The sequence below is a fragment of the Mirounga angustirostris genome, unplaced genomic scaffold, assembly GCF_029215605.1.
Source record: "Mirounga angustirostris isolate CCGP_5_RB_7025 unplaced genomic scaffold, mMirAng1.0.hap1 SCAF_11, whole genome shotgun sequence".
Taxonomy (NCBI): domain Eukaryota; kingdom Metazoa; phylum Chordata; class Mammalia; order Carnivora; family Phocidae; genus Mirounga; species Mirounga angustirostris.
In genome coordinates this window covers 87,885,398-87,898,865 of record NW_026991719.1, presented here as the reverse complement: position 1 = coordinate 87,898,865, position 13,468 = coordinate 87,885,398, and the positions used below count along the sequence as shown (strand labels likewise).

Here is a 13,468-nt window from a genome sequence, read left to right as displayed (position 1 = left end):
GCTCCCCCTACTTGTGTTCCCTCTCTCGCTGTGTCTCTCTCTGTCAAATAAAATCTTAAAAAAAAAAAAAGAACTCCACCCTTCTAATGATCTCCTTTAACCTTAATCACCTCCCTCAAGGCCCTTTCTCCAATACAATTACATGGCAGGGGTGAGGGCTTCAACATATGAACTTTAAGAGAACCTAATTCAGTCCATTGGATGCCCTAATCTAATTCATTAAGTCAGACTCTCAGGGAACGGGACCCAGACAGACATCAGTAGGTTTTGGAGCTCCTCAAGTGATTCCAACACGCGGCCAACTTGAGAACTACTAATTCAGAGCTTCGCTACTCGAAGTGCAGCCCACAGATTAGCAGCATCACCTGGGAGCCCATGGTTCTGCACCTGCAGAACCTCAGGCCTCACTCCTGACCTACTGAATCAGAACCTGCATTCTAGTAAGATCCCCAGGTGATTGAGAGCGTGTCTCAAGTTTCTACTCTAGGGAATCTTCCTCCCATGGTCAAACGCTTGCAACAATAACCATGGGAGCTCTTGACATACTATAAGATTACCTCCAATTCCAGCTGCTTGACTGTGCAGCCTTCTGACCATTGCTTGATGGTACAGCGTCCGTGAGGTGTGTGCTGGGGCTCGATCACTTGAGTTACTCAGGGGCCACACACATTTTTGGGTAACTGCTAGGCAATGAGTGAAGTGACTGGTTTTAGGTTCTTTTCTGAGAACGGGGGTATAGTCTCCTTTTTCTCCCTGGTGACTGATTTGCTTTGGGATTGGTTGCACGGAGTTATCTCCTCTCAAAACCATCTGCAGCTGCTTGTTCAGGTTATGAGTTTCACTCCAATGGGTTGCTTAGCTTTTTATTGCCAAAGTTTTGTGTATTAAGAGGGTATTGTATGGTGAGTAACATAACGCCATCTAGATGTTTCCTATACGTACCGCTTATACTTAGCTATTTCCATGGTTTCCATGTAAATCAACCTCTCCGTCTGGTCTTGTACAACGTAGTTGCTAATTGCATGGTTGTATGTATTTCTCTCCGGCTCCAGCTACTCTGGACTATAGGTTTTCTTGGTTGTGAAAATGCATTTTACAAGTTACAGTTGGGAAAGATGAAAAAGTTCTAGGGATGGGTGGTCGTGATGGTTGCACAACAATGTAAATGTACTTAATGCCACAGAATTATACACTTGAAATGGGTTAAAATGGTAAATGTAAGGTGTGCATTTTTACCACAATTTTTAAAGTGTAATGCATTTCACTAAATGTGCTGATGTATCCTGGTTTGGCTCTTGGAACAGAAGAAGGGAATTCGTATAAAAACTGACGAACTCTGAATAAAGTATGGAGTTTTGTTGATAGTATCATACCAATGTTAATGTTTCAGTTTTGATAAATGTACAATAATTATGTTAGATGTTAACATCAGGGGAAACCAGGTAATGGGCGTGTGGAGTATATGGGAACTCTGCTATCTTTGCAAGTTTTCTATAAATATAAGATTGTTCCAAAGTAAAAAAGTTTATTAAAAAAGAAAAAACTGGGGGGTGCCTGGTTGGCTCAGTTGGTAGAGCATGTGACTCTTGATCTCAGGGTTTTGAATTCAGGCCCCACATTGGGTGTAAAGCTTACTTAAAAAAAATTAATGGGGCACCTGGGTGGCTCAGTCAGTTAAGCGTCTGCCTTCAGCTCAGGTCGTGATCCCAGGGTCCTGGGATCGAGCCCCGCATCGGGCTCCCTGCTCAGCGGGGAGCCTGCTTCCCCCTCTGCCTGCCACTCCCCCCGCTTGTGCTCTCTCTCTCTGATAAATAAATAAATAAATAATCTTTAAAAAGAAAAAAGAAAAAATTGATTCTATTATGACCCATCATTTTGAAAAGGAGGTAGGAATGAGCAGTAGAAACAATCTGACAGAAGGCAGCAAGATCTAGAACCCTTTTCTTCTCCAGAGGGTGCTTTTCTTTCAGGCTTCTAAACGGTAATACACACACACACACACGCATGCGCGCGTGCGCATATATATATATATGTATATACACATCTATATGTATATATATACGTATACACGTATATATGTATATATATAATAAATATGTTTATTATATACTTTTAATATATTTTATATAATACATATTTGATTGTCTTTTATTTGGTTTATATTTTTTAAATATATAAAACATCACAATAGCACTATTTACTGAATGTCGCTTCAGCATAGGGGTTAAGATTGCAGAAACCTGGCTTTGACTAGGGCTTCTCCCACTCTCCAACTATATGACTGTGAGTGGGACTATATCCCACTCTCCAACTATATGTGTGTGTTTCCCTTACATTATGCCAAGAATATACTATCATATTCTCTCTGTGCTATGACGTGAAAAGGTTTGAGAAGCACTGCTATATGGAGAAAAGTAAATTACTGTGAGTAGTAATTTAACCTCTCTTTGCCTCATTTCCCTTACATATCAAGTGTGGATGATAATAGTATCTCCTTCAGAAGACTGCCCCGAGCATTAAATGAGACCATTCTTAGGAGGTGTTTAGCACAAGGGTGACATACAGTAAATACTCGATGTTATCATTATGTTCAGGCACTATATTAAGTGTTTTGTATACGTTTTATTCCTCATGATCCTCCTGTAAATGTCGTCTTTTAAATTTTTTTTTACTTTTAAATTATACTTTATAATACGATGTGCCCAGATCATAAGTGTACAGCAAAAGGAATTTTTACAACGTGAACACCCCCATGTAGGCAACAAGCAGATCAAAATACAGAACGTTATCCCCACCCAGAAGTCTCCCATATATATGCCCCCTCTCAGTTATTACCCACCACAATTAACTTCCATTTGTTGGGGTTTCTATTCAATTTCAAAGATCCTTCCCCCTCTCTCTTTTATAGTTTAATTTAATTTGGGTGGGATATATAAAACATTAACATGGTTCAAAAGTCAAAACTATACATTTGCAATAATCTGTTTTTCCTCCTTCCCTCTCCTTCCTTCAGCATCTAATTTGAAGTAACATGGCATTTAGTTTTAAATGAGAATCACATGGCATTTTTGTCAGAAAAATTACATGGATGGTAATTTCCAGAGCATTCTGAAGTACTTTGCAGTCCCCTCTATTCAGTTTAACTAACAACATTTAAGTGAGCACCTACTGTGGCGAAAGGTGAATCAAAGGCCTGTCTTCAGATGCCCCAAGCCCAATGAGGGAAGGCCTCTGGACATGGACTTCTAGTTCAGTGCACACTCTGAATATAATGACAGACATACGAAATTCTGTATATAAAATCACCATTCACAATAACAACAAAAAGAAAACCTGTAACATATCTTTTGTTGTTAGTAATTCATCTAACAAAAAGGATATTAGACTTTTTATAGATAAAGTTTTTAAATTCTACTAATAGATATAAAAATCTCTGACTAAAGGGTGGTAGACACCATACGGATGAATGGGATGACTTATCATTGTACAGATGTCAGTTTCTCCCAAATCTACCACTCCAGTGCCCTTCCAACAAAAATTCCAGCAGGATGTTTTAAGGAACCTGAAAAAACTGATTCTAGAATGCATATAGAAGAATAAATGTCTGTGAATATCTAAGTCTATTTTGAAAAAGAATAGAGACTTGCCTTTCTACAGTTTGAGACATGCTGCACAGATAATATTAATAATAATAATAATAAATTACTGTAGGACTGGCACCATAAAAGGCAAATAAAACAAAGGAATAGAATATAGAGCTCAGAAATATGATAATATCAATGCAATTTCACAGCAAGGGAAGGATGGATTGTTTGGTATTAGAAAGAGTGGATCACTGTGCGGCAGAGTTTCTCAATCAGTGTGTCACTCCGAAAGCCACACGTGGATTACAGGAATGTAGAGCTATTATTGATCCCCTTGATCCTTCGGATGACCAGGCAGGACCTCTAACATGGCCAGAGTTCCCAAGCTGGTAACCTCCACCTCTGGCCATGAGCAGCCCCTTCAGTTTCCCACATTATGCCAAGAATATACTATCATATTCTCTCTGTGCTATGACGTGAAAAGGTTTGAGAAGCACTGCTATATGGAGAAAAGTAAAGTTGGGTTGCTACCTTCATAACATACAAAGGTGACTTCTGGGTAGATTAAAAGCCTAAGCGTGAAAAGTAAAACTATAAATGGAGGAGACTTTCTTTATAGTTTGAGATGGTATAGGACTTCATAAATAAGACCCTGAAGTACAGAAAAGAAGGTAAAGAAGTCATGAATTTTACTACATCAAACTTAAGGCTTTCAATTCAATCAATGACATCCTAGACAAAGTTGACAGACAGATGCTAGACTAGGAGAAGATATTTGTAATGTCTAAACCTGGCAAGGCATTGATATCTAGAACGTCCAAAGAACAAGAAAAAGGCAGAAAACACAACAGGAAAAAAAAGAGACAAAGCATATTCACAGAATGGACAGCTCACAGAAGGGGAAACTGGATCGGCTAACAAGCATATGAAAAGATGATAGATCTAGCTTGTATTCAGAGAAATACAAATCAAAATAGCAGCGAGATACCAAGTTATACTCATCCAAATGACAAAAATTAAAAAGATAACACCAAGCATTTATGAGCATGTGGGGAAAAAGGAATCCTCAGCATTGCTCATGGGAGTGTAAGCTGGTCTAGCTTTTTGAAGAGCAATGAGATGGCACGTATTGCTAGTAACAACGGATATGTTCCTACAACCCAGCAAACTCACTCCTGAGTATGTGTCCTGGGGAACCTCTCCGGGGTTCTAAAATGGGATGCTTATAAGGATGTTTATCACAGAATCATTTGTTTATCACAGAATCCTTTGTGTAAGGGATTGGAGGCAAACTAGGCATCCATCAGTGGGGAAACACACATGTAAAGTGTGGTGACTGCATACTAACAAGGATTAGAAGCCAGAAAGTAGTTGTGCAAATACCAAAGAGATCTTGAATACGTTCTTGTGAAAAGATAAGAAATAGAAGATCTGTGGCCCAATAATAGTTACATCAACTTACACACACACACAAACACACATACACACACACACACACACCCCACCACCACCACCACCAATAACAACGACAAGTATCTATCTATCTATCTATCTATCTATCTATCTATCTATCTATCTATCTCCTGGACTTACATCCGATGCATTATATAAGGTCCATGTGAGGGGACAAGAATGAGAATGGAGGTTTGGGTGAAAGAAAGTAATACAATAAAAGGAGGGACCTTATATGGACTAATGATAGTATTTTGCCATGAACTGAGGGTGTGATTAACTCAGCTCTCTACAGCTGAGTTCCAAACAACACACACACAAAATTTTTACATGCTACGAGAAGGGAGATGATAACACCAACCGGGGAAATCTGAGAAGTCTTTTGAAAAGAGATCAGATTTGAGCTGAGCTTTGAATGAAAGATAGAGCCTTGGGAGAGAGTTGTGGAAAAGAGGGGTATGTTCGGCAAGGGAATCACTTGGGTGAAGCCAGGTGGTGAGCGAGTACAGGATGGATTTTCAGTATCAGCAAGGAGACTCACGCCTGGCGTCTAGGGCAGCCAGGGGTGTTTTGTGGAAAATAAGCCTGCAAAGACAGGTGGGAGCTGAATGGTGAAAGGCTTTCAATGCCTGGTTAAGGAGTATGGATTTTGTTTTGAAAATAATAGGGAGTGATTTACAGTTTTTGAGCAGAAGAGCAATACGATCAGATCTAGGAAAATTACTGTCCAGCATGTTAGATTGGCAGCAATGTTTGGATACAGACAGAACTCCAGAGGCTGTTGTTATCCAGGTGAGAGCTAATGAGGGACTGAGCTAGGCTTTTGTTATTGGTCCCTAAGGGGACCAGTAAGGGGAGTGTAGACATGGACTTGAGAAATTGACAGGGCCTGAGAAATAGAGTGGTGACTCATCGTTATAGAGGAGATAGTAAAAGTTTCAGGAGGTGGATAGAATCACTGAGAAAGGAGCAAGAGCCTTGGGGCCGAAGGGAAGGGGCCCGTGAAGAGGACTGAGATGATAAAAGACCAGAGGACCCATACTGTCATGCAGGGAAAGCCAAGGAGATGGTTGCAGAAGGGAAAAGAGTGTTCAGCAAGGACAAGAGCCACAAAGAAGGTCTATGGGATTCGAATTTACTTTCCAGTTTCCTGGTGACTTTCGAGAGGATGCTTCCAAGAAGGAGGCACTGGTAGGCTCAGACTGCCAGGAATTGGGAAGACTGGTAAGAGAGGAAGTAGAGGCAGTGAGTGTTGTCTAGTCTATCAAGAAGTGTGTTCTGGAAAGACACAGTGGTGGAGTTTTATCCATGGTCGAGGAAGGCATTGCTGCCGGAGGTGTAATGGACGTTAATACTGTTTACAAGAGGTGCTGAAGACCTCCCTCATCCACGATGGCCTAGCACGTGGAATTTGCGAAGCTGCCAAAGCCTTAGACAAGCGCCAAGCCCATCTTTGTGTGCTTGCATCCAACTGTGATGAGCCTATGTATGTCAAGTTGGTGGAGGCCCTTTGTGCTGAACACCAAATCAACCTAACAAGGTTGATGACAACAAGAAACTAGGGGAATGGGTAGGCCTCTGTAAAATTAACAGAGAGGGAAAGCCCTGTAAAGTGGTTGGTTGCAGTTGTGTGGTGGTTAAGGACTATGGCAAAGAGTCTCAGGCAAAGGATGTCATCGAGGAATACTTCAAATGCAAGAAATGAACAAATAAACTTGGTTCTTGTTCCAAAAAAAAGACACAGTGGTGGAGAGATGGCGTTGGTCAGGGGGTGGGAGGAAAGATTTTTGTTTTACTTTTTGGCATCAGGCAGACAAGAGCATGTTTTGAAGACTGAAGGAAAGCAACCAGTCCAGAAGATATAAGGGGGAGGAAGGGTAGTTACTAGAGTAGGGTAGGATAGGAGGGCTTCTGGTGAGCCCTGGTGCCATCTACCTGGCAATTGCTCATTGAAAGCAAGCTTTGCTCTACACCTTGATTCAAACGTTCCCCTAGTCATGCCCCTTCACTTCACCCTCGGGAGATCTTCCCTCTCCCATACGGCCTTACTAGAGCTCCCCCGCATTTGGCCCCCCCTTACTTTCTTTTCTTCTTCTGAGTTCCAGGGAATGGTTAAAACTGGACTAAACACACCTCTCTTTGTCAGTCAGCAAGTCAAGAGAAGCAATTAGCTGCTGGGTTCTCAGGCCAAAGGACCTGAAGCTCTCAAAGCCTTGAAGGGGAAAGAAAGCACTTGAAGGTTTGTTTACCACTCAGCCTGAGGGGACAGCAGTCACTATTCTTGGCTAGGACCGGCTTCACTGGAGACTTTATCTCTGCGGAATTCTCTGTTAACTTTTTCTGTGACATTGCTGGCGCCAGACCTAGAAGCTTTGAAAAACCTCATGAAACCAGAGGATGAAAAAAAAAAAAAAAAAGTGGTGATGGATGGAGAGGTAAGGGGCCATAGGGCCTGTTGCCCCGTTAACCTCCCAGACCAGGACCCTGGACTGGCCGGCAGCTTTTTAATCTCTTTTTCTACCCCAGGTCCTAAGGTTTGGCTAGTTTTGCTTCCCTCCCCAGTGTCCAACCTGGATTCCTCTCAGAAGGCTTTCCTGATTCATCCCTAGCTCTGCTTTCTCTGGGAAGCAGATCATAGCGTCAAGACATTGCTACTGTCACTAAGGGAACAGTTGGGCAGAGCACGATGTGACAAAAATGTAAATGACACTCTAGAGGTGGGGAAGGTAGAGTGAGCTGTGAGCACGTGAGCTGCCTGCTTCCCCCCTTACGCATGGCGTGGACTCTGCATTGGCTAAAGCCATCGCCCTTCGAATTGGGCGCTAGACCCAACTATAAGGTCTTCAGTCTTCAGTACGTGTGGCCTGGCATGGCTAACGGTGGATTTTTCTCCACACGTGAATCTCCAGGTTGTGCTCTCTGGCTCCCGATTTGTCCTGACAGCACGGACTCAAGTCCTCAGTGCTCTCCCTAATTCATAGCTACAGCTAGTTCAGACTTCTCGCTTTGAGCAAAGCCAGCTTTTCTAGTCAGTAATTTGTTTATCAGGAATTGCTAGCTCGCTTCTGGATCATTCTCCAGCCTGGACCCCAAGATCAGCGATGTCAACAAGGCTCTCACATCCTCCTATTGGACCTATCCCTCTCCCCCACCCCCATCTTCACCCCCAGTACTTCTGATGTCTGTGCCAGAGCCCAAGCCTGGAAAACCCCCACCACCTGCTTTGCTTGCTCCAGGTCCTGGGCTGCCAAAGTACTGTTTGAGGAAAGCTTCCTCGACAAAAGCATGTTCTCTAGTGTCAGCAGAGCTCCCAGGGCTGCTTGGCAGCCCTTCACACTTTTCTAACAATTGACTTTCTGCCACGTCCCCCATAGCATCTCCTCCCAGCCCTCTCCAGCTGAGCCTCAGCTACCCTCACTCTTAATGTAACCTCGCTTCCGACATTGATTGCAAAAATGGAGGTCCATTTGAAATGGACTTTCTCCACTTACCTCTCACCAAAACTTGGCCTGGGCCTTTTTTTTTTTTTTTTTTTTTAATGCATCCTCCTCCACTCTCTCCTTTGGAGGAATAGAAGGCCCTCCTCTATTTCTAAGACAAACTTATCAACATCCTTTGGTTGGGTTCAGAGTCATATCCCTCCTGTCTTCCTCTGCCTTATGACATACTCATGTGTGTACATAACTCATCTTTCTGACTCAGACTGACATCTCCAGGGCAAGATCCATGGTATGTTTCTTTCTGAGTTCCCAACATGTAGTACCATGGCTGACACATAGTAAGCACTCAACAAATGTTTACTAAATTGGTAAGTTATGAGGGGACCACGTAGATTGACTTGGGTTCTTTGTCCTTGGTGCATCTACTTAATGGGTTACTAAGAGTGCCACTGGGCATCAGGAAAGATGAAGGGAAGAATCAGGAAGACTCGATGAGGTCCAGAACGAGGGTTTTTAGTGGAGTTACGTGACATGGTAGTGGGAATTTTTTTTTAACCTAGAATTGACCCATCACTTTATAAAGGGAGTAGAGGAAAGAGCACTAGACTGGGAGTAAGAAGGTCTGGCTGTGCTGCTCATGATCTGTGTGGCCATGGACAAGTTCATTAACCTCTGGGCCTCAATTACTTTCTCTAGTTCGAGGACAAGGCTATTATGAACATTAAATGGAGTTGTGAATGGGCAAACACTTTGAAATCTGAATCACCTCTCCACTGCAAGCTTGTAGCTCTTATTCTTTTATTTTTAAGATTTTATTTATTTGAGAGAAAGAGAGAGAACAAATGAGCAGTGGGGAGGGGCAGAGGGGGAGAGAGAGAGAGAAGCAGGCTTCCCGCTGAACAGAGAGCGCGATGCGGGACTCGATCCCAGGACCCTGGGATCATGACCTGAGCTGAAGGCAGATGCCCAACTGACTGAGCCACCCAGGCGCCCCTTGTAGCTCTTATTCTTGATGCCACTATGCTTCTGGAGCTTCTACTTTTCATCTGTACCACAGCGGCCATCACCACTATGGCCCGTCTTTCCTGTTGCACACAGCGCTAGATTTCACCTCAGCTTCTAATTAACCATCACATAAAAGGAAACGATACCAGGATTGTGGAACCCTCGCTCTCCAGACCCCCTTCCCATACATATCCTTTTTGGCTTGTACGTGTCTGTGTGGATGACTTTACTTGTCCTTAGGGACTACTGCATAGGTCGGGGAGAAGTAAATCATCCTAGCTTCTGGAATTCAAATCCATGGCTGGCTGAGAATTCAAATCCATATACCTTACAGGAGGTATATGGTGGACTATGCCAGAATACCAGCAAGCCCTGCCATTTTAGCGGCCTCCTGTGCCTACGGGCCTGTATATTTGGGTTGGAATGTGTATCTCTTTATCTGCATGGGTGTGGATCTGAATCCTCCTCTGGTTCTAAATGAATACAGGGGTGTGGCTCTGCCAGAGAACCACTGAGACTATGTGAGTAAGTTGTTCTCCCTTCCATGCCCTTCCCTCCCCTTTCAGAGCTCCCTGAGCTCTTTGGCAAGGGTCCCAACAGGGAATTTCTTTGATCCTACCTTCCTTTTATTCTTCTGTTTAAAGAGCAGTAGTTGGTTACTCCATGTTCCCTCCAACTCCCAAACCTTGATGGCTGCTCATCAGAGACTTGGGGAAGCCAGCATTGATCCAGAAGCAATCAGCTCACATCAGCTCAGTATTGGGCCAAAGGTTGTGCAGTATATCAATGATGGGTAATTTATTGTGTCAGAGAAAAAGGCCACAAGTATTCCTTGTCTAATGGAATAGATACAGTGCAGCAAAAATTGCTGTCAAGTGAGTTCCTGGCAAGTCCTGTTTCACTTTGATTTTTCTAATAAAACCATGGCTATGTTTCTGCTAGAAATGCTAAAAGAAAAAGATCAGCTTCGGGTTATAATTAAACCATGTATTTTAAACCACATTTTAAAAAACTACAATAATAAGATGATAGTGCAGGTCCAATCATTTTTAAACTATAATTAGAATCCTGTGCTAGACAGTCAATTTGTCCCCACCTTTCTCAGCTTTAAATTCTGCTCTTCATTTCATTCAATTTTTATTTTACCTACTGAAACCTCCTCCTCGTGAGCCTCTTATTGATTTCAGAGCTTCCTGCCTTATAAACCTAGCAAATGGGCGTTTTCAAAAATTGGGAGTTTGGTTATTAGAGTTTTATTTTTCCCCCAAAGCAAAGCTTTGTCGATAGAATAAACCCTCAGCCCCTCTCACATACACTGTCTTAACTGATGCTCAAAGCAACCCAGGAAGTAGGTGGGGCATATAATAGTTCTATTTTGCTGATGAGAAAACTAAGGCCTAGAGATCACTTGGCTTTCTCAAGATCATCCAGCTAGAAAGTGAGAACGGGGAATAGAACCTAAACCTCAAGATTCTGTTTTAAACAGGAGGTTTTTCTGAGAAGCAATGACAACGTCAATCCAAGTTTACTAGAAGCCTTTCTTAAGAGTCCTGGGCCATCAAATCATACACAAGTTGCCTTCTAAATTCAAAGAAGGAAAACAAAATTATGGCAAAGTAAGGATTTCAAGTTTTTCCGACACATCTATCAGTTTTAGGTGAAATTCGTCCCAAGAAGAGCCATATTTATTTTCTCATGCAGTCCAGAAACTCAGTACATGCTTTGTAGTACACTGGGGCTCTTTGTATAGACTCTGTGCCCATTCAAAGGGGTGTGGGGGGCTCATTCAACTATCTGTAATGCTTACAGGAGTGGTTGTTCTGTTGTTGTTTTTTTTAATGGCTTGTTATTGGTCATAGTTATAGTTTTATTTGATTTTTGGTTCTTAGACTTCCCAGTTACGATATTGACACAAAAGTCTGGTCTGGTTTCTGATGTCGTTTTATGAGACCTGAAAATTCTTCATCAACTTATTTGCTTCTATCTAGCAGACATTGCTGCTTCATCCTATTTTAACAATTATTGGCATTCCCCGGGGGCAAGGGAAACTATAACACGTTTAAAGACAAAATTCTCCAATTTCTGCTTAGCACAATGATCATCAAATTAGTATCCTGTGCCTCTATTCCCTTTTCTGCTCCTAATTTAATATGCTAGCATTAAGGACTCATAGCACATCAGAATTTGTCTTCACGAGCCTAGTAAACTGTCCATAATCCACAGAGCAATTAAGGAGGCCATTTTAACTGTGGAACAATTTAAAAAGGAGGAGGAGGAGGAGGGGGACGAACAGGAGGAGGTGGGAAGAAATTAAAAAGATATCTCCCCGTTTTTTAAAAAAAAATTCTGGGACCTGTCATACCTTGAACTGCCTTTTAGGACTTAATTTATTAATTCCATTGAATTTCTGTTAAATATTACCTGTTCCAGTGAGAAATTTGGGCCAATTGAGATCAGTTGTTCTGCTAGCAATGAAAATGATGGTATTTTCTGCTCAGAGTAGCTCTCATTGCCCCTTTTCAAGTGGGTTTGGGATTCTACATTCAGAACATTATTCGATGCAAAGAGGCGATGTAGCTTGGTGGGAGCACAGGCTTTTGTATCACCAAAATTAGCTTCGCCATTGTCTAATGTGTAACCTCAAACAGGTTTCTTACCCTCTCTGTATTTGGATTTCAGTTTCCTCACCTGTAAAATAAGTCTAATACCTACCCATTGGGGCTATTAGAGAGATGGATTAGAGGAGATGGGATTTAGTAAGTACTTGGTAGAAAGAAGGTCATTATTATGTTTTAGAAGAGGTATGTTAGGGGAGCCTGGCTGGCTCAGTTGGTAGAGCTTGCAATTCTTGATCACAGGGTCATGAGTTCAAGCCCCATGTTGGGCATGGAACCTACTTAAAAAAAAATTTTTTTTAAGTCATTCTTTTTTTTTTTTTTTTAAGATTTTATTTATTTGACAGAGAGAGACACAGCGAGAGAGGGAACACAAGCAGGGGGAGTGGGAGAGGGAGAAGCAGGCTTCCCACTAAGCAGGGAGCCCAATGCAGGGCTCGATCCCAGGACCCTGAGATCACGACCTGAGCCCAAGGCAGATGCTTAACGACTGAGCCACCCAGGCGCCCCCCCAACAAATTTTTTTAATTAAAAAAAAAAATAGAAGAGAAATGTGAATGAACATGTAGAAGGGAGGGATGCAGTGTTGCCTAGTAAGAGTTAACTTTATCACTCTGGGAGGTGTCTTTCCGAACATTTCAACAAGCTCACAATAGCCACTGGAATGGGTGTGTGTGTGTCTTTGCAAACAAAACGTGTAGATGCATGTCTTCATGCCTGGGCTAGCCGCTTCAAACACTGATTATAGCTTAAGAACTAGAAAATAAATGTGTTTTCCTTTGAGTGTTGAGGGTGAGCCTCTGATACTGCTTCTTAGCTGTGGCAGATGCTAACCATTTGGGAGGTTCACACTTTGCTAGACACTGATGACTATTTATGTATGTAGGTAGGTCTGTATGTAGATGGACAGGTTGCTGGCCAACTGTGGGTGATGCTATCCTCATCAAGCTGAACCAGGGCTTCCTTGGCTACAAAATGGGTCTATCTGGATGATACGAGGCTTTGTCATACACTAGACCTATTCTTCGCCTACTGGTGTTCTTTCTCCCTTATTTACTTCTGCACACAATGCTAGCCCATTAGTGCTATTACTAGGAGAGTGGAGTGTAGGCCTCTGTGGAAGGCTATCCTACCTCCATATGTTGCAACAGAAGGAGCACAGAGTTGATTGGGAGGCCCTGATACCAGCTCTGCCACTGACCAACTGTATGACATTAGCAAGCCCAGTTGGCTAACTGCTATGCAGTTTGGTGCCCTCAGCCTACCGCCCAGATGTATAAAGGAACGGTGAAAGGAGAAGCATCCGGAAGTGTCTTAAGTATTCTGCCCTTGGGGGTGTTAGCATTAGTTTCTTTCTTACCACATATTTCAT

At 42.5% G+C, this 13,468-nt stretch overlaps 1 protein-coding gene and 1 pseudogene across 2 annotated transcripts in view; both read left to right on the top strand.

Annotated features, from left to right (window-relative positions):
* COL4A6 (collagen type IV alpha 6 chain) overlaps positions 1-13,468 on the top strand; it is a 274,938-nt gene that overhangs the window by 191,532 nt on the left and 69,938 nt on the right. The gene's annotated exons all lie outside the window — the stretch shown is intronic.
* On the top strand, positions 6,345-6,773 carry LOC123848656 (small ribosomal subunit protein eS12-like; annotated as a pseudogene).